Below are 27,624 nucleotides of genomic sequence, written 5' to 3'. Positions count from 1 at the left end.
AAATTTGCACTATTTTACAAAAGCTAGATTTTATCCTTACCTATCATAATAAATTTTAATTTCTTCATAACAATGTTTGTTCAATTTTTCTTAGTCTATTATTCTTAGAGAAAAATGAAGCAAAATAAAACTTGAGTGGTTCTCTGATAATGAGTTTAATGCTTTGGCAGTTTTTGCTCTGATCCTGTAGTAAAACATTTTGTATTTTTATTAGCATTTTTGTAGCTTGAGGCTTAGCCTTCCTAATAGAAGTCTTAGAGCTAGTGCTCTGTGATTTTTGTGGTATCATCCTTCATCAAATTCTCTCTTGTCCATATTTTATGTATCTTTTAAATTTGACTTCATTCAAGAGCATCGTAAGAGCTTCTTGATGGTTCATCATAAAGACATAACTCATCTTTCGAGACATTTTGTTTTTATTTTTAAAAATATCTTGTTAAAATTTTGTTTTGGAGCTGGGTGTGGTGGCTCATGCCTGTAATCCTAGCTACTCAGGAGGCCGAAACCTAAGGATCACAGTTCAAAGCCAGGCCAGACACAAAAGCCTGTGAGGCTCTTATCTTGAAGACTTAATCACCAGAAAAATGGAAGTGGTACTCATGCACTCATACCTTGTGCTCAGGGTTCTCAAGTGCAGCAAATACCAGCAACCAGCAGGCAGCTCCCAGAGGCTGCATACTCCACCAACCAAAGGCACGATGCTTTATTTCTGTAATGATTTTTAAGTAATGAGACTTGCCCCTTCCAGGGAGCATGTAGCTACCAGCCATTATATCCTCCATGGCCTAAGCTTCCTGCTGTTTAACCTTCTCAGTTAGAAATGTCTTAGGATATTGGACTGTCATGTAGGAATAAGGACAGCAACTTGACAAGGCCAAGTTTACTTCTGCAGAAGGGCATACTACTGCTGGGAAGCCAAGTAAGTACACTGGCCAGGCAGTCTACTGAGGTTTTTTTTTATCACAAATGTATTTCTGATCTTTATTCTGATTGGTCAGAAGGTAGGCTTAGAATCTTGTGTAGCTGGCTGATTTGAAATGGTTAAAAGTTTTCTTAATGAACTGCTTTGCTAAATGGTAACTCCTTTGTAAAACGATTTAAAGATCATTAAAAAATGAAAGAAGTTTTATCTGAGCAATCAACCAAAACCAGAACACCTGGCCAATTTGGCAGAAAAAAAACAAAAACAAAAACACAATTTTTACTCAGCTGGAGCCATATCATTTGAGCCATACCTCCAGGACCTAGAAAAACAATTCTTTTAACAGGATGTTACTTAACTAAAATAGCTTCTTGTGAAGATGAGAACTACCCTTAAAATGGCAGTGCTTATGACAAGCAAACACTTTGACAGAAAAGATTCTAACTCCTACACTAAATCATATCCCCTCCCTCTCCATGGCCATTTCATGTGTCTGTCTCTCACCAAGATAGTGAGGTAGATTTTCCCAATATGCTCTAAGATATGACTGTTCCTTGTTTTAAAGTCTAGAATTATAGGTGAGAGCTACCAGTGCCCAGCTTATTCCATCTTCTTATAGTAGATTGTAATACTGTAGAGATAAACCATCTTTCCTTACATCTTTTCTGAAAATTTGAAGTCTGTCCAGTTAGGAAACTAGGAAACTCTCTTCAAAACTGATGTCTCTTAGGCCTTATACATTTTTTTTGTTTGTTAGTACTTTGTAGTCAAGCCCTCTCGCTTTTGCTTGGCTTTCTTGTTTGTAGAACCATATCTCCAATTCAGCAATTTTCTGATTAGTTCGATCTGAGGTCTAACAGACTTTCTGCCTGGGCTGGCTTTGAGCCTTGATCCTCAGATCTCAGTCTCCTGAGTACATGCATGAGCCACCAGCATCAAGCTTAGTCCTTTGTGTCTTTAAAGTGCTTGGAAACAAACATACACAAGGTTGCATCTGTTTAATGAAAATGCGTATTAATGTTCTAGACTTACCAATGGAAATCTTTTAAACATATTTTCACATGGCTCCACGCCCACTGGCTTTTATTTGGCCCCATCCTTTGTGTATGTTATGTTTAAATTTCCCTGGTCCTGTAATTTGATCTTTGAATGAGGCTCCTTTCTGATATTTTGTACTGAGAAGTTCTAAGACTTCTTGGATTATGAAGCTCCTTGAGAATCTGACTATAGCTATGTTCTTCTCTAGAATAAAATACACATACACTATTATTTTGCTTACAGCTTGAGTATGTAGGTTTTCATGGTGTACAGTTCATGGAAACCTGTGGGTGGAGGATTGTTTGATAAAAATGCAATATTCTTGATTCTTCAGATCTATAAAGCAAAATTTCTGGTAGAATCAGCAACTTAAACAATCTCCCTGGTAATTCTTTTTTTCATATATTTTTTATTGTAATTAATAGAAGGGTTACATGATATTTGCCAGATAGAAGGTGCATTAATTCACATACATTGATAACCTTCCACCTGTCTTGGTCCCCATTTCCCTCCCCCGCACCCCCACCCCTCATCTTGTTTTCCCCTCTTCCCTATCCAATTTCAAATGACCAAATACAAATATATCCGATATATCTCCCTGGTAATTCTTAAGTACACCAAATTTTGAGAAATTCTCAAAAACTCAACTTGTTTTCACAGTCCGGCTTTTCTTTCCTTCTTTGCCACTTGACTTTGGGTACAGGGGCTCAAGTTCTAGAATGCTGACCCTAATCCAAAGAGAGCAGCTACTTTTCTCTCAGGCTGAATGTGAAGCCCCTTCTTGGAGAAACCCTAGAGTATGATGATGGGTCTAGGTCACTTTTCATTTTCAGGAACAAATCTGATTTTTTTAGCATTTTCATTAGTATACATTAGTTATACAATGGAGGATTTCTACACATGTTTACAATATATTCCAATCAATCTCACCCCTCTATCATTCTCCCTCAGTTCTTAATTGTGGATGCCCAGACATGTTCCATAAAGCCACACTTCACTCCTTTCAGTTGTCTATTTCTCATCAGCATCTGTCTCTGTTTAGACTGGAACTTTCCTATCCATGCAACATATTATTATTATTAATTATTCAGAGACAGGCTTTTATGTGCCCAAGTTGTCTTTTAACTCATGATCCCCTGCCTCAGCTTCCAGTGTGTTGAGATTATGAACATTTGCTACCATGCCTAGCTTAAGATATATTTTGCTTCTGCACATTTGCCTTATTTCCAGGGTATTGTTTCTGTGAGATACCCATGGATCTAGAGTTAGAGGCCTTATAGAGTTAGAAGAAAACAAAAAAAAAGGCTTTGCAGAATTAAGCTTATATCATAACTGGTGATAACAAAGGAAATCATAGTGAACCTTTCTTTCACTAGCTATAAGAAATTGTGAATGTAATTGATAATAATTTTAAAAGTATTAGGTTAAAAATTATTTTCATTTTATTTATTTAAAAATTATTGTAAAGGTGATATACAAAGGGGTTTCAGTTGCGTAAGTAGGTATTGAGTTTATTACTTTTTGAACAGTGTCACTCCCTCCCTCATTCTCTCCCAATTTTTCTTCTTCCAACTTCCCTTCCCTCCCCACCCGCAAGTTCTGCAGTTCATTTCCAACATAGTGTCTAGTAAGTATCACTGCTGAATTGGTTCACCGTTTTTCCTGCCATTTCTGTGCTTCCCCTCCCCAAATCAAATAAACTTATATATAAGACAAAGTGTACAGAAATCAAAAACAGAGACAAAAGGAAATAAAACTAAGAAGAAAAAATGAACTACAACCAGTATTATTAAAAATAATACTTCCTTATTTCCATCTCTTGAAGTTCAGTTTGATAAGCATCACTCTATATGATCATGTGCATATAGCTATTGAGTCCCTGTGATCATCTCCTAAGAAAATCCCCCTTTGTTCTCACTGTGTAAATGTTTAATTAATTGTGTCTAAGTGTAATTATTTGTCTTTTACTATCCATTGGGTTTCCTTGTAGATTTGCGGACACATTCTAATAATTTCAAATAAGAGAAGCCATGTAGCCTATGTTTCTTTGCATCTGGATTACTTAGTTTAGTATAGTTTTTCCAAGTCTTTCCATTTCCTTACGAATGGTGCAATGTTATTCTTTCTGATGGAAGCATAGAATTTCATATATATATATATATATATATAATATATACCACATTTTCTTGATCTGTTCATCCACTGAGGGACATTTGTGTTGATTCCATCTTTTGGCTGTGGTAAACATTGCTGCAATGAAAATGGCTGTGCTGGTAAGCCTAGTTTGTGGTCCTTTGGATAAATGCCCAGGAGTGGAATTGCTGGGTCATAGGGAAGTCCTTTGTTTAGTCTTCTGAAGAACTCCATACTGCTTTCCAGAGGGGTTGGACAAGTCTACATTCCCAAAATCAGTGTAGTAGCCAAATCCCTACCAGCATCTGTTATTGTTAGTTTTCTTTGATAGTGGCCATTCTAACTGGGATGAAGTAGAATCTCAATGTTGTTTTCATTTGCATTTCTTTTATGGCTAGAGATGTTGAACATCGCTACTGGTGTCTATTGGTCATTTTTTTTTCTTTGAAGAACTCTCAATAAGTCTTTAGCCCAGTTATTGATGGGATTGTTATTTCTTTGAGGATTTGGGTTTTTTTGGGGGGGGTATATTTTAAATATGAGGCCTTTGTCTTATGCATAGCTAGCAAGTATCTTCCCCAATTTGGTGGGTTTTCTATTTATCTTGCTATTTTATTTATTTTTATTTTGTGTGCTGGTCCTGGGGCTTGAAGTTTGGGCCTGTGCTATGTCCCTGAGCTTTTGTGCTCAAGAGTAGGTCTCTACCACTTAATGCACAGCTCCACTTCCAGATTTTCTGTGGTTAATTGGAAATAAGAATATGATGGATTTTCCTCCTGAGCTGACTTTGAACCACAATCCTCAGATCTCAGCCTCCTGAATAGCTAGGATTGTGGGTATGAGACACTGTAACTCACTAGCAGGGTTCTTTTTTTTTTTTAGCAAAGGATGTCAATTATAAACTTTATCAACATGTGAGAGGCAACCACATATTTTATGCTAGTACTAGGGCTTTTATTTTACTTCACTTATTTTATTACAGCATATTTATGCTATATTAACTATATTTATACATTAAAAAAGGAAGTTATGGAGTAACTAGTTCCAGGTATTAGTGCCAACCTTTCCCTCACCCTGCTTAATTTGATTTGCTATAGCTACCCAAGGTATGGGGAACAATAAAATAGTTTTTTTTTCTCCAAATCTACTCTGTCATTCAGGAAAAGTTACTTTTATACCACTAGGTTTTGGCTTGTGAAAAGTGTATACTTGTCCCACAGTCAGGTCTTCCAGTTTGTCACCAGATTTCCTAGTTTATTTTTATTTGTATTTGCTAGTTCTGAGGCTTGAACTATAGTTAGCTTTTTTTGCTCAAGATTGAAACTTTACAACTTGAGCCACACAGCTCCACTGCTGGCTTTTTAGTGGTTAATTGGAGGTAAGAGTCTCAGTCTTTCCTGCCTAAGGTGGCTTCTGTTTCAAAGTTGTTTGCTTCCTTTCTGATAATCTTTATTTTTTCCATTTTCTGCTGACAGCTGCTCCCTGTCCAGATTCCCCCTCCCCACCACCAGGGTCCCACCTGGACTGTCCATCCCCAGGGAAATGCCAGGTGGTACTGCCCAAGGGGCCCCACCCGTTCCCAGACCCAACCTTGATAAACCTCTCCTCCCTACCCCTTACCTCATTGCCCCATGCTTTTAAGCTATTGCAATCCTCTGATAGAAAAATTCTAGACACATACTAATTGTTACAGATGCGGGAAGCCATGGGGTCTATGTTACCTTAGGTCTGACTTACTTCACTTAATATGATTTTTTTCCTAGTCTTTTCATTTCCTTATGAATGGGGCGATGCCATTCTTTCTGATGGCAGCACAGAATTCCTTTGTGTAGGCTTGGAGTTTGGCCTAGTGATAGAGTGCTTGACTAGCATGCACAAAGACCCAGGTTCGATTCCTCGATACTACATACAAAGGAAAAAAATCCGGAAGTGGTGCTGAGGCTCAAGTGGTAGAGCTCTAGCCTTGAGAAAGTCCAAGGACAGGGCTCAGGCCCTGAGCTCAAGCCCAGGACTGAACAAAATAAAAGAAAAATAATTCCATTGTGTACATATACCACATCTTCTTGTCCATTCATTTACTGAGGGGCGTCTGGATTGGTTCCATATCTTAGCTATGGTAAGTAATGTTGCAGTAAACATTGTTGTGCTGGTAGACTTAGTATGTTCTTGTTTATGGACATTTGGGTACATGGCCAGTAGTGAGATTTCTGGGTCATGGGGGATCTCTATGTTTAGCCTTGTGAAGAACCACTGTACTGCTTACTAGAGTGGTTGAATGAGTTTACACTCCCACCAGCAGTGTAGTAGTGATCTCTCCTGGCCACATCCTCGTCAGCATCTGTTGTTATTAGATTTGTTGACTATGGCCATTCTAGCTGGGATGAAATAGCATCTCAAAGTTGTTTTGATTTCTTTTCTAGCCAGAGATATTGAGCATTTCTTCATGTGTCTATTGACCATTCTTATTTCCTCTTCAGAGAAGTCTTTCTTTAAGTCTTTAACTCACTTTTTAATGAGACATTTGTTTTGTTGAAGATTTGTTCCGGAGAGATGCAATGTTTTGAGGTCTAAGTATATTTTAGATATGAAGCCCTTGTCTCTTGTATGGCTAGTGAAGATCTTCTCCCACTGTGTGGGCTTTCTATTTAACATGCTAGCTATGTCCTTTGCCATACAGAAGCTCTGCAGTTTAATGCAGTCCCATTTGTCCAAACTTTCTTTAATTTGTTGTGTTTGTGGGTCTTTATTAAGAATGTTTCGACCTGTGCCAAGGAGCTTTCGTGTATCTCCTACTCTTTCCTGTAAAATTTTCAGGGTCTTTGATCTATTTGCAATTGATTCTTGTGCTGGGTGACATACAAGCATCCAACTTTAGTTTTCTATAGGTGCTTAACCAATTCTGCCAGCACCGTTTGTTGGGCAGGCTGTCTTTCTTCCATCGTATTTTTTGCACTCTTACAGAGGATTAGTTGGTCATAAGTCTTCGGGCTAATTTCTGGGTCTTCAGTTCTATTCCATTGGTCCTCAGGCCTGTTCTTGTTCCAGTACCAAGCTGTTTTTATTACTAGATCTTTGTAATAGAGTTTTAAGTTTGCTAGTAATATTGCTCCAATGCTATTCTTTCTCTAAGGATTGTTTTTGTTATATAGGGTCTTTTATTATTCCATATTAAGTTTTGAATTGCTTCCTTTATTTCATTAGAGAATGACATTGGGATATTGATGAGCATTCCACCGATTTTCCTTTCTGGTTAATCTTAAGAGGATAGTTTGTTCCTTTTTTTTTTTTGAAGGGTTCCTTCTTTGGCCAGGTGCCTTGGCCCTTGCTAATTACATTTGAGTTACATACATCCTTTTCCTAAGCATATCTAACATCCTGTTTGAAGTTTCTTGAATTTTAATTACATTCTGTTAATTAAACTATATCCTTCTGCAGATTGTAAATGTGAGCTCAGCTGATGTGAACAGAGGAGCAGGGCCTGCTGGATTAGGGATAAAAAGAGAGCAGCCTATCTGTTCTGGGTTCTTGTTTGCCAGAATTTTAGCTGATGACACACCTTTCTGAAGAAGTAAACTTTGCCTTGCCAAGTTCCTTTCCACTTGGTGTCTTTATTCCTATGTGATACCCCAACATCTTGATCTATTTCTAACACTTCAGACTGGGATTCCAGATTCTCAGAAGTCAGTCTTCTTTAGTTAGGATTATAGGTGTGAACCACAGACACCTGGCTAAGACAGCCTAGTTAAACTTGCATTTCAGGCTTCAGCTTCTCCTTCCTTGCAGGTAGTCAGGGCTGAAACTGCAGACAGTTCACGGATATACTGTCTCCTTTTTATGCCTTCATGTTTCAGTTGTCTTGTTCCTTTTTTGTAGATCCTGATGCCCTTCCTCTCTTAGTCTCTTCGGAATGTTCTCTTGTTACACTGACCCTTATCATTCATAGACTCAAACAGAGAAAGCTTCTACTAACATCAAGCCTCATGCTCTAAAAAATTAATTGGATTATTTAATTTGAGTTGTCAAATTTATATGTGAAGAGCTTGTCATAGTAACACTTAATTATCTTTTCATTTCTGCGGGATCTTTAGTGATAACCCCAGTTTCATTGCTGATATTCATTAGTTATGTTTTTCTTTTGTTTGACTTGCTCAAGGTTTATTGATAAATATAATTAATTTTCATGATTATGTCATCTTTTCAAGTTGACTGCATTGTCTTCTGTGCTTATCTTTACTGTTTCCTTCCTTCTGCTTGCTTTGGGTTTATTTTGGTCTTTTTCTAAGTTCTTGATGTAAGAGCTTACCTTATTATAGGTTTCTTTTTCTGCTCTTATAGTATAACCAGTAGTGCAATAATCTTCCCTGTAAGCACTGTGTTAATGTGTCTCAAAAATTTGGATGTTATAATTTTTACTTTCAAGCAGTTTAATGTATGTATTACTATTACTATCTTTAAGTAGTTGTGCAAAGGAGGTGCCAAGACAATGTATGAATAAAATACATCTTGATCTGTGTCACCTCTGTCAGCATTCTGGCCCATTTCTCCTTGCCCACCCCTTCCTTTACTTTTCTTCATTCTCCTCTTTTCGTCTCTTCAAAATGTCTACCCTTTCTCCTTTTAGTACCTGCTTCCTGGTGTTTCATTTTGCTGAACGTTAATTTTGCCTTTTTTTTGCTAGTCCTGGGGCTTGAACTCAGGGCTTGGGCACTGTCGCTTAGCTTCTTTTGCTCAAGGCTAGTGCTCTACTATTTGAGTCACACCACCACTTCTGGCTTTTTCTGTTTATGTGGTACTGATGGATGGAACTCATGGCTTCGTGCATTCTAGGCAAGTACTCTACCATTAAGCCACCTTCCCAGCTCCAGCTTTTGCCTTTGTAAGAAATTATACTATTTAAGTTCTCCCCTTTCAGTCAATATATTTTTATTTCCATTGATTATTTTCTTTTTGACCTATGTCTTACAATGAGCATTTTGTTTGATGTTCAAATATATAATAATTTCTTATTGTTATTGATTTCTGTATTGATTTACTTATATTTGAAAAATAACTTTGTAATGACTCATAATATTTTAACAGTTTTGAGATTTGCTTATATTCTTGAGTATGATGTATTTTGGCACATATTTTCTTAGCACCTTAGAATGTATATTCTTGTTTGAAATACAGTTTTCTGCATACATAGCAATTGAATTCTATTGGTTGATAGCATTCTTACATTTTTCCTATATATTTCCTAGTTTTTGAATTGTTGGGAAGGAGATGTTGAGATTTCTTTTTTCTTTTTTATTGTATTTTATTTCCAGGATAATGAATAGAGGGATTACAGTGACATTTGTTGGGTAATAAGTGCTTTAATTCTCAAATTTGATACCCCTTCTCATGTTTTTGTCCCCCATTCTGTTCCCCCACCCCCTCCCAATCATCTTGTTTTCCCTCTTCCCTTCTCTATTTCAAATAAACAAATAAATGTATACACACTATACCAGGTAACAAAGTCAGATACAGTAACCACAATGAGATTAACCATAAGGGGGGGGGAAGAGAAAAGAAATAAATTCACATAGCACATTAAGAACATCAGTCACAAAGATTTCTAACGTAATAACTAGATTTTCTTATCCCTTCTTCTAATTCTACTATTATTTCCTCTACATATTTTTACTTTCTAAGTTTTGTCATATTCAATTTAAAGAATACATGTTACATCTTCTTGGTAGAGCGATCTTTTTATAATTATCTAATTTATTCTCTTATTGTTAAATATTTTCATTTTATGTATTTTCCCACCTTTTTATGTTTCTTGTTATATTTAAAGTAGTTTTTGAAGACAGTCTATAGTTGACCAATGATACTTTTGGGGCACTGAGGTATGAATTCAGGGCTTCATGAGTACTAGGTAAGTGCTCTACTACTTAAACCATATCTCTAGCCCTGATTGCTTTTCTTATAGTTTAATTAGGGTCTTTCTCTTTTATCTGGGCTAATCCAAAGTATAGATCTTCTACTTACGCTTATCCTATCACTAGCATGCCAGGAACATGCTACCAAGTCCATTTTTTTCAGTTGAGATCAGATTCTCACTAACTTTGCCTGGGTGTCCTTAAACAAGATCCTCCCAATTTCTGCCTTCTGAGTAGCTAAGCTAGGATTACAGAGGTGAGCCACTGTACCCAGGTTGGCAGCTTTTAAAATCCAATCTATCAATCTCCTTTTAATTAATGTATGTATAGTGGTATATGTGGTATTTTAGAGTTTTTTTTATTCAGATGTTGAGGCTTGAACTTAGGGCCTGGGTGCTTACTGTCCCTTAGCTTTTTCTCTCTAGGTTGGTACTTGATCATTTGAGCCACAGCTCCACTTCTGGCTCCTTGATGGTTAATTCTAAATACAAATCTCATAGACTTTTCCTGCCAGGTCTGGCTTCTAAAGATGATTCTCAAATCTCAGATTCTTGAACAGTTTGGGGTTACAGATGTGGGCCACCAGCGATGGGCATAGAGATTTTAATTATGCCATTTTGTTGCTTGTCATCTGTATGTTCTCTACTTTTTTTCCTTGGTTTAACATTCCATACCTTCTTGTGGGCTACTTCCAGCATTCTTAGAATTCTACTTTCATCTATCTAGAGTTATTGAGACTGTATGGGCTACTTCCAGCATTCTTAGAATTCTACTTTCATCTATCTAGAGTTATTGAGACTATCTCTTTGTTTACTATTTTTAGTGATTCTAATGTATTGTGTGTATGTATTTATGTATGTATGTATGTATGTGTGTATATATATGTGTATGTATGTATGTATGTATGTATAAGATAGTCCACTCTTGTCATATCTTATTCAGTCCTATTTAAGTGTACATACATCAAGTTTATTGTTACTTTAACGATAATCACATTTATCGTTATCTTCAATATTTCCTCTACATATAGTTAGAAGATACCAAATACTACAAATTTTAAACTGTGAAACATACAGTAAGCTTCCTTTATTTTATTTTATTTTTATTTTTTGCCAATACTGGGCTTGACCTCAGGGCCTGAGCACTGTCATTGGACTTTCTCAAGGCTAGAGCTCTACCACTTGAGCCTCAGCACCACTTCCAGATTTTTTTCCTATGTATGTGGTATCGAGGAATCGAACCTGGGTCTTCATGCATGGTAGGAAAGCACTCTACAATTAGGCCAAACTCTCGGCCCTAAGATGCCTTTATTTGCAGTCTTATCACATGTTGTTTTAACCAAGTGTGTTCGCAGAATGATAAAGAAAAAATGGAAAGGAATTTATAAGACCAAACTCTAACTTCTCCTATGTTAAACAGCTCAGTTGATGTAGAGAAGTTCTCGTTCTCATGTTATCAGTTGTGTTTAAAATGTTATATGATGTGCTGAATTTTTCTCTGTTCTTAATTTTGTAAAAATATGCATTTCCAAAAAGCAAATGATGGAAGTCTAGCTATGATTCATCCTTGAGTGAAAAAGCTAAGGGAGGACATGAGTCTCTGAGTTCAAGTCCTTGTACATTTTACATTTGTTGAAAGGCAACATATCCTTAGGTGAAGTTGGATAGTATCAATAGGAAAAATGAATCTAGCATCTATGGTATAGTACTGAACTCTTTGCATTCTGATTATTCATAGTTTTTTCTCAATTGAAAGAATTCTTTTTTTTTGCCAGTCTTGGCTTGAGCTCAGGGCCTGAGCACTGTCCTTGGACTTTCTCAAGGCTAGAGCTCTATCACTTGAACCTCAGCACCACTTCCGGTTTTTTTCTATGTATGTGGTACCGAGGAATTAAACCCTGGTCTTCGTGCAAGTTAGGCAAGAGGCAAGCACTCTATCACTAGGCTAAACTCCTGTCCCCTAAGTTGACAGAATTCTTGAAACCATATATCCATGAATACTATAAATTATTGTTTTTTTCCTTCCTGAAAGTCCAAATTTCTGTCCTTACAATTTACCTCTGTTTATAACATTTTTTGTGTCTTAACTGTAGATAAATTATCCTTTATTTTATTTTCTTTCAGGATCTTCTGTTTGTCTTAATTTTCATAAATTTTAATTATAATTGTGTGTTATAATGGATTTGTTGGCAGTTATCTTATTTGGATTTAGCTCAGCTTTTCAAATTATTTTATAACTTTCAACAAATTTGAGTGGTTTATAACCAATTATTTTTTTTCTAGTACTTTGTCAGCTCTGACTTTATTCTTCCCTACTTTGGGGACTCTAATGATGTGAGTATTAGATATTTTGTTATAGTCACACATGTCTCTGAGGCTCTGTTTATGTTTGTTTGCAATTTATTTCCTTAATATTGGTCAAATTAATTTCTATTGTTCTGTCTTCTGGTTACTGATTATCACTTGGTTCTCTAGATTCTGGATCCTATTAACTGATCTTTTTTTATTTCAGTGGCTTTACAATTCTAAAATTTCCATTTGCTGCTTCTTTACACATTTTATTTCTTGGCTTAGTTCTGGCTCCCTGTGGGGCTTCTGTGTGTCAGAAAGATTTATTACTGACTGAAAAGATGAAAGTGTTGGCTCTCCTGTTGAATTTCTTAGACACTGTGGTAGGATGTTGGGGCTCTTTGTTACAGCCTTGCTAGAACAGAAGTATGGCTCCCTATTTGGTCTTTGCCTGTATGGGTTGGAGTAGTAGTGGAGTTTTTTTTCCCAGTGATTTTCTGGAGTAAAGCTATTATGATTTGTATGATTCTGTTTGTTGTTTGTTTTCCTCTTTTGAGGCCACTCCTATCCTGATCACTGGCTGATGAGATTAGAATTTTGTTGAGCTTTGTGCCAGTAGCAGTTCTGGAATGCTGGTGTTTTCAACTCCACCTCAGGATTACGTGGGGCAAAATGAAAATCTAGAGAAATCACTACTGTGTTGTTCCTCAGTTTCTGAAGTGCTTTGCTGCTATGCTTTTCCCTGTTCCATTTTTTAGCCTTATGTTTGTTTCATATGTAACATTCAGGGGTTTTCATTGCACTTAGGAGGAATAGTTAAAGTATACCTTCATATGTCCATGGAAACAAGCTAGACCATATGTTTCAGAAAACATATTTTATATATATATGTTATATCACCATATATTCATTATTTCTACGAAGTTCTGAGATACAAAATCTGAAGCATATTGGGTATAGAGTACCAGGTATGAAATTTGCCAATTCATCAGAGAAAATATGAAAGTAATTTTAATATTATAAAATAAAGAATATTACTTGTTTGTTTTTCTGTGGTGGGGCTGAACTGAGGGCCTGAGGTGCTGTCCCTGAGCTTTTACCCCTCAAGGCTAGCTTGCTATAACTACAGTCATAATTTACTTCCCAAGCTTTACATTATAAACTATGCCATTTTGTTTTCAATATTATTCCAAATTCTACAAAATTTTAATTATACTTTCTAGTAATGTATATATGAAGTATTTTAGAAATTTTGGAAATTAAACAAATTAAATAGGCTATTAAGTTAACATCATCATCATCATCATCTTTTTGTTCTATATATTTTTATTGTAATTAATAGAAGGGTTACATTATATTCACCAGATAGAAGGTGCATTACTTCACATACATTGATACCCTTTCTCATGTCTTGGTCCCCATTTCCCTCCCCTCACCCCCCACCCCTCATCTTGTTTTACCCCTTCCCTATCCTATCTCAAATAACCAAATAAACAAATATAGAGTATATCATATAACAAGGAACATACTGTAACAATATGAGATAACCAAGGGACAGCAAAAGAGCATCATCATTATTTTTGGAGATAGTGCCATACAGTATATTGTAGGCTGGCTTAGAAATCAGAATCTCCTACTTCTATCTCCTAATTATACCAAATTGAAAGTAACCATTTTCGATTTAAAAGTCTTAGTATATTTGTTTAAGAAAGACACAAATAAATAACTTACTTTCATTTTACAGATGAGACTACTTACTTCTGTATAAAAGTGTCACTAGACTAAATGGTTCCACCTCTTGATGTTAATCAAAGACGAACAGAATATAGTTATTACATAGAGTGAAATTTATTTGCTGCAAATAAGAATACCATGAGAGAATAAATTCCAAAGCTGATAATCCCTAGAGCTAGAGCAAGCTGTAATTTTAGGCTGTGAATGCATATTCAAAAATGAAAAAGTTATCATTACATGCATGGCTGGGAATGATTCTGCACCAGCAGTCTCACAACCTGGTCCTTCCTACTTTCCATGGAAATGAGCCTTCCCTCCATGGAGATTTTAGCATAATAATTAGGTGAAGTTCACTTCTTGGTTACTGGTGCATGCTCCTTAAGGTTGCTTGGGGCACTTATTTTGGGAAAAACAATTTTAAAGAGATTTACAAGGAAAAGTTATTTCAGGGTTTAAAGTACTGCATGAGAGACCATCTATCTTGCCTTTCATGGCTACTGAATGGGAGAATCTGTAACTTATTTTTCTAAGACTGCAAGTGTGGAGAATTCTGCATTCTGCTTCTCAGGCTGGCCTTTCTGCTAAAAAATAAAACAAAACAAATCTGTTTTAAATCATGTAGGAAAAGAACTTGAATTATGACTATAAGGGAACATTTAGGTAAAAGGCAATTTATTCTTTGAGAAAATATTTTCTTTTGCTTATGCTTTGCTATTTCTTATAGATTGTAAGTATAGTTATTCAATTTTTCCATTATCTGAGTACTATATATCTTCCAACTCTGATACCCTTTCTTCTGCTTGATCTTGTTGGCTAATGATACTATCCACTGTGGTTTTTTATTTGATTTTTTGAGCTTTTAATTTTCAACATTTTTACTTTTTTGCCGGTCCCGGGCCTTGAACTCAGGGCCTGGTCACGGTCCTTAGGCTTTCTCAAGGCTAGAGCTACAGAACCGTTCCTGGCCTTAACTCCAAATGGATCAAAGACCTCGAGGTAAAAGCAGATACACTGAAAACTTTACTAGAAGGAATAGGTCTCCTTGGCACAGGTGAAAACTTTCTTAATAAGGACCAAGAAACACAACAAATCAGAGAAAGTCTGGATAAGTGGGATTGCATTAAACTGCCGAGCTTCTGTATGGCAAAGGCCATAGCTAACAAATTAAGTAGAAAGCCTACAGAGTGGGAGAAGATCTTCACTAACCATACAATGGACAAAGGCCTCATATCTAAAATATACCAACAGCTCAAAAAATTGAATCACTCCAAAACTAATCTCCAAAGAAACAACTATTTCATTAAAAGATGGGCCAACGACTTAAAGAGTGTCTTAAGAATGGCCTATGAACACATGAAGAAATGCTCGACCTCTCTGGCCATAAAAGAAATGCAAATCAAAACAACTTTGAGATTCCACCTCACTCCAGTTAGAATGGCCATGATCAAGAAATATAATAACAACAGTTACTGGAGAGAATGTGGTCAGGAGGGATCGCTACTACACTTTTGGTGGGAGAGCAAACTTGTTCAACTACTATGGAAATCAGTATGGCAGTTCCTCAAAAGACTAAACATAGAACTACCCTATGACCCAGCAATTCCACTCCTTGGCATTTACCCAGTCGTCCAGAAGCAAGGATATACTAAATTCACTAGCACAACGATGTTCATCGCAGCACTATTTACCATAGCAAAGATATGGAACCAATCCAGATGCCCCTCAGGTGATGAGTAGATCAACAAATGTGGTATTTATACATAATGGAATTCTATACTGCTGTCAGAAAGAACGACATTGCCCCATTTGTAAGGAAATGGAAAGACTTGGAAAAAATCATATTAAGTGAAGTAAGCCATACTCAGAGGAACATAGGCTCAGTGGTTTCCCTCATTTGTCATACTCACTAGAAACCTTTGGCTCTCCTAGCAGAGATTTACAATACAGCAAAACCTAGATACATAAGGCCATATAGGATGATGCTAAATGAAAGGACCTCCCAGGATATATAAACAAAAGCCATATAATGAGTGATTGTTGTCCTTAATGTACTATGTTATCTCTCATCTCTTTTGCTGTCCTTGGTTATCTCATATTGTTACAGTATTTCACCTTGTTATCTGATATATTGTATATATGCATATTTGCTTATTTGAAATTGGATAGGGAAGGGGGGAAAACAAGATGAGGGATGGGGGGGAAGGGGAGGGAAATGGGGACCAAGACATGGGAAAGGGTATCAATGTTTGTGAAGAAATACACTTTCTATCTGGTGAATATAATGTAACCTTTCTATTAGTTACAATAGAAATAAATAGAAAAGGGCTGGGAGTTTGGCCTAGTGGTTAAAGTGCTTGCCTAGCATGCATGAAGATCCAGGTTCGATTCCTCGGTACCACATACATAGAAAAAAGCTGGAAGTGGTGCTGAGGCTCAAGAGCTACAGCTCTAGCCTTGAGAAAGTCCAAGGACAGTGCTCAGGCCCTGAGCTCAAGCCCAGGACTGGCAAAAAAAAAAGAAATATATGGAAAAAAGCAGCCTTGGATTCTTTAACTGCTATTTCACCCAATTCATTGTTTTTAAATTAAGTTATTTATTTGTTGTGAAGTTTTGGAGGAATGACTTTGCATTGATTTTCGTATTGGAAGTATGTCTCCATTGTGATTTTTTTTCACATCTGTTGAGATGAAATACCCCAACACATTCTATTTCTTCTCAGAAGAGAGAGAGAGAGAGAGAGAGCCTACAGCACTAACAAGATCAATTTCTTTTTTTCTTTTTTTATTGTAATTAGTAAAAGGGTTACATGATATTTGCCAGATAGAAGGTGCATTAATTCACATACATTGATACCCTTTCACATGTCTTGGTACCCGTTTCCCCCCCCCCCACACCCGTCCCACCCGTCTTGGTTTTCCCCCCTTCCCTATCAAATTTCAAATATCCAAATACAAATAAGTTCAATATATCAGATAACAAAGTGAGATACTATACCAATATGAGATAACCAAGGGACAGCAAAGGAGATGAGAGACAACATAGTACATTAAGGACAACAATCATTCATTATATGGCTTTTGTTTCACTATCCTGGAGGTCCTTTCAATTAGCTTCACATTATATGTCCTTATGTATCAAGAGTTTGCTCTATTGCAAATCTCTGCTAGTAGAGCCCAAGGTTTCTACTGATTATGACAAATGAGGGAAACCATTGAGACTAAGTTCCTTTGAGTCTGGCTTACTTCACTTAATATGATTTTTTCCAAGTCTTTCCATTTCCTAACAAATGGGGCGATGTCATTCTTTCTGACAGCAGCATAGAATTCCATTGTGTACAAATACCACAACTTGTTGATCCACTCATCAACTGAGGGACATCTAGGTTGGTTCCATATCTTTGCTATGGTGAATAGTGCTGCAATGAACATTGTTGTGCTAGTGGGTTTTGTATGTCCTTGTTTCTGGGTGGTTGGGTAAATGCCAAGTAGTGGAATTGCTGGGTCATAGGGGAGTTCTATGTTTAGCCTTTTGAGGCACTGCCACACTGCTTTCCATAGTAGTTGAACGAGTTTGCACTCCCACCAACAGTGTAGTAGTGATCCCTCCTGGCCACATCCCCTCCAGCATCTGTTGTCATTCGTTTTCCTGATCTTGGCCATTCTAGCTGGAGTGAGGTGGAATCTTAGAGTTGTTTTGATTTGCATTTCTTTTATGACCAGAGATGTTGAGCATTTCTTCATGTGTCTATAGGCCATTTTTGTCTCTTCTTCAGAGAAGACTCTCTTTAAGTCTTTGGCCCATTTTTTAATGGGATGGTTGTTACTTTGGAGGTTAGTTTTGGAGTGATTCAATTTTTTGAGTTGTTGATATATTTTAGATATGAGGCCTTTGTCCGTTGTTTTGTTGGTGAAGATCTTCTCCCACTCTGTAGGCTTCCTGATTAGTTTACTAGCTATGTCCTTTGCCATACAAAAGCTCTGCAGTTTAATGCAGTCCCACTTATCCAGCCTTTCTCTGATTTGTTGTGATTCTTGGTCTTTATTAAGAAAGTTTTGACCTGTGCCAAGGAGGCCTAGTGTATCTCCTATTCCTTCCTGTAGAGTTTTCAGTGTGTCAGCTTTTACCTCCAGGTCTTTGATCCATTTGGAGTTAATTCTAGTGCAAGGTGACAAAGAAGGATCCAGCTTTAGTTTTCTGCAGGTGCTTAACCAGTTCTGCCAGCACAACTTGTTGAAGAGGCTGTCTTTCTTCCATTCTATTTTTTGGCTCCCTTGTCAAAGATTAGGTGGCCATAGGTCTGTGGTTTAATATCTGGGTCCTCAGTTCTATTCCATTGGTCTTCATGCCTGTTCCTGTGCCAGTACCAAGCTGTTTTGATAATTATAGCTCTGTAATAGAGTCTAAAGTTTGGAATTGAAATTCCTCCAGCGCTGTTCTTTCTGCTAAGAAGTGTTTTTGCTATACGGGGTCTTTTATTATTCCATATGAAATTTTGGATTGCCTCTTCTATTTCTTTAAAGAATGACATTGGTATGTTGATGGGTATTGCATTGAATTTGTAGATAGCTCTTGGCAAGATTGTCATTTTCACAATGTTGATTCTTCCAATCCAGGAGCATGGGAGGTTTTTTCCATTTCCTTAGTTCTGCTTTAATTTCCTTTTTTAGGGTTTTAAAGTTTTCATCAAAAAGGTCCTTTACATTCTTAGTTAATGGAAAGCAGTGTGGCAGTGCCTCAAAAGGCTAAACATAGAACTCCCCTATGACCCAGCAATTCCACTGAACAAATGACTAAATATTTAAATGAAATAAGTGATTAAAAGCTTAAAATGATCAAAATTACAGGAACTAAGAATCTTCTATAAAGGATGGGGTAAAGAAGATGTAGAAAGATAGGAATGTGAAATGGAGGATATGGGAAATAATAGTGTGTGTGTGAGAGGGAGATCACTGTATTATAGAAGAATAACGAATCTTTTGGGGAGTAGAAATAAAAGGACATGTGCACGCGTGCAGGTGCACGCGCGTGCGCACACACACACACACACACACACACACACACACACACACACACACACACACACACACTTGCAGGCCCAAACTGCAAACAGAATGAAATAAATCAATGCATCTTTCTTGCTGAGAAGTACAGATACTGGTTGGGTTCTCTAGAAGTGTTTCCTGTTTTCCTGTTTTGCTCCAACATTTAGTTCTTAGAGATCTATTTGTTACTATCTCAAATTTCGGCTTTTGGGTGGCTTTCCCAGAAGTATAGATCTCTTGGAAGCAATCACAATCCTCTACGATTGGACCATTGTTTGTCCAGGTACAGCCTGAGTATTGTGTTCTGTGGTCAGTGGAGGCTCTGGACCAGGGGAAGTTTCTGGATTGAGGTTCAGTATGTACTGTGGAGTAACAGCAGTTATACTTTGGGGCTGTTCTGTGTTCTGATGGAGGTAGGGTGTTTCCAGGATTGTGAAGTAGCAGTTGGGAGTGAGTAGTAGCAAGGTCTCTTGGCACAGTTAGTAGATTAGAAGGCTCTCTACTACTGTTGATATATGGGTTTTGCCCCACCCAGGGATTCCAGTGACTTTTGTGACCTATCTGTTGTTATTTGGGTGAGTGGTTTAGGGCACAAACCAGCAACTTGATGGCCTATATAGCCACAATTTGTGTTGTGTCTTATCGCTGGTTGTGGAGTAGGTTTCCAAGCAGTTCCACCCATTTTCTAGCCCAGAGCCACGAGTGGGAGCAATTAATCTGCTCTTGTAGCCGAAAGTCTCCTGTGGACAATTTTATTTATGTCTATCCAGCATTTCCCCATAGGGAGCCATGGTTAGAGCTATAGACTGTTTCTTCCTTTTTTATTATTCACCATGTTTTTCAGCTCTTTCATTATTTCCAGTGCTCCTCTTTTTCTCCCTTTGGAATATAGTCTCTCCTTTATTATTCCAATTCTCATTCATGGGATTGCTGGGCTAGATGGTATTTTCAAGGATTAAACCAATTATAGAGAAGTATGCCTGATGCTTGCTATCCATCACAGGCATCCTTTGTCTTAGACTCGAATTATACACTAAACAGTTTCAACCACCCACTACCGGGGGCCCAGATGAAAGTCTGTCATGGATACTTGTATTTATGCCTATATACTAAATTGAGCTGGTATCCTCAGTTGCTCATTAACATGTTGGTCTTTTCCCTGGGCTTGTTGGCCTCCATGGAGATATTTTCTTCACAGGGTGGCTCTAGTGGGTGTCTCTTGACAGAAACAGAATCCCTTCATAAGAAAAAGAAGAAGGAGGAGTTGGAGGAGAAGGAAAGGGGAAGGAACAGGTACTTTTCAGGCTCTGTGAGGCAGCTGTGAGCTTCAACCAAGTAAAGTTTCTTCTTTGTTTCTTTTAGAGATAGACAGGTCAGTATTTTCTCTAGACTATTTGCTTAGATTAAGAGTGGGAATGTGTGGTCCCATGGGCCATAAACAGGCTAAAAAATCATTTCGTACATGATGAGACAGACGTGTGCTTTTTATGTGCTTCTTTTCAGCTGCTAACAGTTGTCTACCTGCATTAATAATTTTGTACGGCCTACTAATGATGTTATAAACATCCAAATGGCTCTTGGCAGAAAAAATATTTCCCACCCCTGGTCTAGACTTTTACTAATGTCCTCCCGCATAGGCTTACTAACTTTCCTACCTTCCATTAAAGTCATGTACCTGAGGATTTCGTTTTTTTCTGATTTATAGTTATAGTAAATTAGTTTGTATTATCAACCCACCATCTTGATGTCTTCATGTATGTATTAGACATCTGTATGTCTTCATTTGAAACATGTCTAAGGAAGCGTGGCCTTGTGGTAGAGTGCTTGCTTAGTATGTGTGAAGCCTGGGATTCAATTCCTTGGCACCACATACACAGAAAAAGCTGGAAATTGTGCTGTGGCTTAAGTGGTAGAGTGCCAGCTTTGAGAAAGTCCAAGGAGATTGCCCAGGCCTGGAGTTCAAGCCCCAAAACTGGCCAAAAAAGAGGAACATGTCTGCAATGTTTATTGTCACATTTGTTTACTGAATTACTTGTTCTTTTGATGTTTAGTTTAGAGTAATGTATATGTTCTTGGTGCTAATCTCCTGCCAGATTAATTTTTTTGAGATTTTTCTTTTTTTGATTAAAGAATTTATTAACATTGATTTTTACATCATATTTCAAATGTCATATTTAACAAACAAGTTTTCAAGAAGGGAATCTCTATATGCAATCACTGGCACTCAGATTTTAGAACATAATATAAAATTAAGCTGAGGGTTTGTATGTCATAGATACATATTAATGTATGTAATAAAATATTATGTCTATAGAATATATGGCCCATAATAGATTTTGTCTATATAGTTATGTTTGTATCTCCAAGACGATGTCCATAACATTGGGTACCCAAATATTGAGTCATCACTCTTGTATTGTTTGGATCTAATATCCACATATTGAGGATACCCATGTGCCTTTTGTTCCTTTGGTCTTGACTTATCTCATTCAACATGATTCGCTGCAGCTTCATCCACTTCCCAGTGGCTATGTAGAATTCCATTATATATATATATATATATCACATTTTTTGTATTCATTAATCTGCAGTAGGGCATCTGGGTTGTTTCCTTCATTCAGGACAGATGCCAGGAATGGTATGGCGGGATCGTAGGGAAGGTCTATTTTCAGTTCTTTAAGAAACCTCTGAACTGCTATCCAGAGTGGCTGAACTTGTTTACATTCTCACAACAGTGCAGGAGGGTTCCTCTTTTTCCACAACTCCGCCAGCATTTGTCATTGTCTGATTTCAAAATATTGGCCATTCTAATTGGGGTAAGATGGTATCATAGAGTTGTTTTTATTTGCATTTCCTTTATGACCATGGATAATGAGCATTTTCTCATATGTTTTTCTGTCATTTAACCTCTTCTTTTGATATGTCTCTCTTTAGTTCCCTTGCCCATTTGGTGATTGGTTTGTTGGGTTTGGGGGGATTAGTTTCTTGAGTTCCCTGTAGATACTGGATATTAAGAATTTGTCTGATGTATTATTGGTAAATATCTTTTCCCAGTTGGTTGGCTGTCTTTCTACATTAGTAGCTATGCTTTTATCTATTTTTAGGTAGTCCCATTTTTTGAGTCTTTCTCCAATCTCTTGTGACCCTGGGACTCTGTTCAGGAACTTTTTGCCTGTGCCTATGAGTTCCAGTGTCTCTCCTACTCTATCATGTAGCACTTTCAAGGTTTCAGGTGTGATATTGAGGTCTTTAATCCATTTTGAGTTAATGCTTGTGCATGGCGAAAGGCTAGGTTCAATTTTTAGTTTTCTGCTTTGTGGATACCCAGTTTTGACAGCACCAATAATTGAATAGGCTGTGTTTGTTCCACTGTATATCTTTGGCTCCTTTGTCAAATACAAGTTGACTATAGGTATGTGGTTTTATTTCTGGATCTTCTATTCTGTTCCATTGATCTTCTGGTCTATTTTTGTGCCAATACTATGCTGTTTTTTTTTTTACCATGCCTCTATAGTAGTTTGAAGTCTGGTATTTTAATACCATCTGCATTGATCTTTTTGCCTAGAATTGTTTTGGGTATTCTAGGTCTTTTGTTGTTCCATAGAACCTTTGGTTCACACCTTCTATTTCAGTAAAGAATGCTTTTGGGATTTTGGTGGGGATTGCATTGAATTTGTATATCAATTTTGGCATTATGGCCATTTTCAATCTATTGATTCTCCCTATCCATGACATGGGATATCTTCCCATTTCCTGGTATTGTCTTTAATTTCTTTCATTATGCTTTTATAGTTTTCATTAAATAATTCCTTTACATCTTTAGTTAAGTTACTTCCTAAACATTTTATTCTTTTGGGGGCTATTGCAAATGGGATCATTTTCTTGATTTCGCCTTCTGTTTGTGTATTGTTGGAGTACAGAAAGGCTACTGACCTTTGCAGGTTGATTTTGTATCTTGCCACTTTGCTATAGTGGCTTATTAGTTTCTACGTGTTTGGGAGTGGAGTTTATTGGGTTCTTCAGGTAGAGGATCATGTCATCTGCGAATAGGGATAGTTTAGTTTCTATTTCCCTATGTGGATGCTTTGATGTCCTTCTCTTGCTTATTGCTCTGGCTAAGGCTTCCAGCACTATATTGAAGAGAAGTGGAAAGAGTGGGCATCCCTGTCTAGTTCCTGATTTCCTGATTTTAAAGTAAATAGTTCTATTCTTTCTCCATTTAGTGTGATACTGACTGTAGGTTTGTCATATATGGCTTTACTTATTTTAAGGAATGTACCTCCTATTCCTATTTTTTCTAGTGCTTTCAACATGAATGGATGCTGTATTTTGTCAAATACTTTCTCTGCGTCCAGAGAAATTATCATATGATTCTTATCCTTAGCTCTATTGATATGATATATTACATTAATTGCTTTGCGAATGTTAAACCAGCCTTGCATCTATGGGGTGAAGCCTATTTGACTGTAGTGCATAATTTTTAAAATTTGTTTCTGAATTCTGTTGGCTAGTATTTTATTGAAGAGCTTTGCATATGTGTTCATTAGAGAGATAGGTCTGTAGTTCTCATTTTTTGTTGGGTCTTTCCCTGGTTTGGGTATGAGTGTAACATTAGCTTCATAAAATGAGTTTGGCATGGCTCCTTCTGCTTCTATTTCTCATAAGAGTTTCAAGGGTATAGGTAATGATTCATCTTTAAAAGTCTTGTAGAGGGGCCAGGAGTATGGCCTAGTGGTAGAGTGCTTTGCCTGGCATGCACGAAGACCCATGTTTGATTCCTCGGCACCACATATATAGAAAAAAGCCAGAACTGGTACTGAGGCTCAAGTGGAGCTCTGGCCTTGAGAAAATCCAAGGACAGTGCTCAGGCACTGAGCTCAATCCCAGGACTGGCAAAAACAAAACAAACAAACAAACAAAAGTCTTATAGAATTCCACAGTGAAACCATCTGGACCTGGGTTCTTTTTGGTTGGCATTTCCCTGATTGCTTCTGCTATCTCATTGTATGAAATTGGTTTATTCAGTTTGCTATCTCTTCTTTTTTTTTTGCCAGTCCTGGGCTTGAGCTCAGGGCCTGAGCACTGTCCTTGGAGTTTCTCAAGGCTAGAGCTCTACCTCTTGAGCCACAGCACCACTTCCGGCTTTTTTCTATTTATGTGGTACCAAGGAATCGAACCTGGGCCTTCGTGCATGCTAGGCAAGCACTTTAACCACTAGGCCAAACTCCCGGCCCTGCTATCTCTTCTTGATTCAGTGTGGGTAACCTATATTTATTTAAGAAATCATCCATTTCTACTAAATTTTCCTGTTTCTTTGATTAATTTTTAACTGCTATAAATCCCTATTCCAATTTTGTCAATCAAGTTTTTCTTTCCTGAACTACTGAAGTCTTATTCAAAAAGATATTTCCTAGATCTGAATCCTGAAGTGTTTCCTCTATATTTCCTTCTAACACTTTCATATTTTCTGATCTGACATAAAGTTGATCCATTTTGAGTTGTTTTGTAGAGAATAATAGATAGGATCTTTTACATATCAGTATTCAGTCTTCCCAGCACCACTTGTTAATCAGTCTGGTTTTTTTTTTTCAGTATGTTTTTGGTGATATTGTCAAGAACTATCAGGCAATAACGACTTGGTCTAATTTGGCTTTTTAAATTATTTTCCTGTGTCTATAAGTTTGTTTTTGTACCACTACCATTACATTTGTTTGTTATTTATGGCTATATAATATGATTTGATATCAGATACTGTGATACATTCAGCATCACCACCCACTGCTCAGGGAGCCGTGATTTGAGCTGTAGACTGTTCTCTAATTTTGGGGGCTTACCTTCCATACATTCATGGAATTGCATAGTTGAAGTTTTCACTTTGCCATCTCATTTTTTATTTGAGTTTCATTTTTCTATTAGGTTGATTTCCTCACAAATTTTAGATACTAATCACTTAAGAGGTACATGAATTGCAAGTGTTCTTTCCTAAGGTATTGTCATTTCTTCACTGATTACTTCCTTAGCTCAGTAGCTTCTTGGCTTTTTATTATCACAGGTGTCTATTTTTCATGCCAATTTAGGTATCATATCTAAGAAACTATTGTTCAGACTAATATAGAGCCTTCCCCCCATATTATATTCTGGTAGCTTTAGAGGTTCTAATGTTCATTTAAGTCTTTTGTTTGAGTATATTTTTATATATATTGTAAGTTAAATTTATATATGAATAACCAGTTCCTCCATAGCACTTATTGAATAGACTACTCTTTCCATATTGTGTATTCTTGGCAACTCTCTTGAACATCAATTAATTATTAAATGTGTGCGTTCACTTTTGGGCTGTATATTCTGTTCCTTTGGCCTGTGTGCCTGTTCTTATGCCAATACCATACTGGTTTTATTACTAAACTTTTAATTACGTTTTGAAGTAATATAGCCTGATGCCTTCAATTTTGTTATTTTTGCTCAATATTTCTATAACTACTTGGGGCTATTTCTGGGTCCATACAAAATATTAATTACTTTTTTGGCCTGGTGCTGGTGACTTACACTTATAATCCTAACTGTTGAGGAAGCTGAGATCTGAAAATCATCCTGGGAAGACAAATCTGAGAGACTCTTTATCTCCAATTAACTGGCAAAAAAAAAGGCCAGATGTAGAGATGTGGTGTAAATGGTAGAGCAAAAAGCCTAGGGAAGAGTATGAGGCCCTGAGGTTAACCATCAGTCATGGTGCACTCATGCAAATGTGCACATGCACACACACACACTCACACACACACACAATTGCTTAGTTATAGCTCTATGAATTATAATCTTGGAATCTGGATAGGGATTGTACTGATGCTACAGAATGTTTTTTGTATTATGAGCACTAATTTCTATTTTATCAATGTTTTAAAATTTTGCATATACAATTTTATTGCCACCTTAGTTAAGTTTATTTATAAATATTTTATTTTTTTCTATCTACTATAAATGAGATTGTTTTCCAGAAAGTACATTAATAGAAGCACAGTTATTGAACAATTATTGAATTTTGTTTCAAAAGTTTTTGTTTCAGTTGCTAGGGCTTTTTGTAGATAAGATTATGTCTTGTGTAAATAGAAATAATGCTTTTACTTTCTTTCAAATCGGAATCATTTTTTTTGTCTGTTGTGGAACTTGAACTCTGGGCCTGGGCACTGTCCCTGAGCTCTTCAGCTCAAGACTACCACCGTACCCCTGGAGCCACAGTACCACTTCCAGTTTTCATCTGGTTCACTGGACATAAAAGTCTCATGTTCCCCGGGCTGGCTTTAAACTACAATCCTCAGATCTCAGCCTCCTGAGTAGCTAGGATTACAGGCTAGAGCCACCGCATCCGGCAAATTGGAATGACTTTTATTTCTTTTTCTTATCTAGTTGAACTGACTTAGATGTTCAGTACTGTGTTGGATAAAAGTGCAGAAGCTGGGCACCTTTGTCTTGATTTTTATCTTAAAGGAAAACTTTAATCATTTTACTGATGAGTATGATGTTAGCTATGGCTTTGTCATGTATGACCTTTATGTAGGTGTAAGCATACATATATACCTATGTGTGTGTGTATATATATATATATATGATTCTGTGTTTGAATTTTTTTCATAAAAGCATATTAGTTTTATCAAATGCTTTCTCTGTATCCAATGAAATGATTATATGATTTTGTTCTTTATTCTAGAATAATATATTTTTGGATTTAAATATATGAAGCAGATCTTGCATCATGGATATCAATCTCACTTGGTCATGGTGAATGATTCTTTTTAATATGCTTTTGAATTGGGTTTGCTAGTATTTTGTAAGGATTTTTACATAAATATACATTAGGCATATTGACCTGTGATTTTTTTGGTGTTATGGTTTCCTTGTGTGGCTTTAGTTTCTTAGTAATTTTAGCATCATAAAAGGGGATTAGAAGTTTTATCTCTTCTGTTTTTCTGAAAGAGTTTGAGAAGGATTGGTAGTGAACTTTCCTTAAACAATTTGTATAATTCATCAGTGAAGACATTGTTTCTTGGTAATTTAGTTTTGTTAGGTTGCATACATCTGAGAATTTATCTGATTCTTCTAGGGTTTCCAATTTGTTGGCATGTAATTATTCTTAGTAGTGTCTTATGATCCTTTGTTTTTCTTTTATACAGGTTGAGCATCCCTAATCCGAAAATCTGAACCCGAAATGCTCCAAAATCTGAAACTTTTTGAGTGCCAACATGATGCCACAAGTAGAAAATTCCACATCTGACCTCACGTGATGGGTTGCAGTTAAAATGCAGGTGTACTAAAAATAGTGTATAAAATTACCTTCTGGTTATGTATATATGATATATATGAAACATAAATGAAATTCATGTTTAGATTTGGGTCTTATCTCTAGGATATCTTATTATGTGTATGCAAATATTCCAAAACTCTGAAAAAATTGAAAGCCACAAAAACTGGTCATAAGCATTTCGAAAAAGGGATACTCAACTTGTATTAACTTTAGTGTTTCTTCTTTCATATCTGATTTTCTTTGAACCTTCTATTTCATTCTTAGTCTA

At 36.7% G+C, this 27,624-nt stretch overlaps 1 long non-coding RNA gene across 1 annotated transcript in view; it reads left to right on the top strand.

The window, feature by feature from the left end:
* The window catches only part of LOC150040992 (uncharacterized), a 58,459-nt gene extending 31,108 nt beyond the window's left edge, over positions 1 to 27,351 (top strand). The window contains exon 2 of the long non-coding RNA XR_016533721.1: positions 27,226 to 27,351. This is a non-coding gene — a long non-coding RNA (uncharacterized LOC150040992). The remainder of the gene's footprint in view (positions 1 to 27,225) is intronic.
* The last annotated feature ends 273 nt before the right edge of the window (positions 27,352 to 27,624 follow it).

Source organism: Megascapheus bottae, chromosome X, assembly GCF_031878675.1.
Source record: "Megascapheus bottae isolate mThoBot1 chromosome X, mThoBot2.hap1, whole genome shotgun sequence".
NCBI classification, from domain to species: Eukaryota; Metazoa; Chordata; class Mammalia; order Rodentia; family Geomyidae; genus Megascapheus; species Megascapheus bottae.
This window is presented reverse-complemented; position numbering and strand designations above follow the sequence as displayed.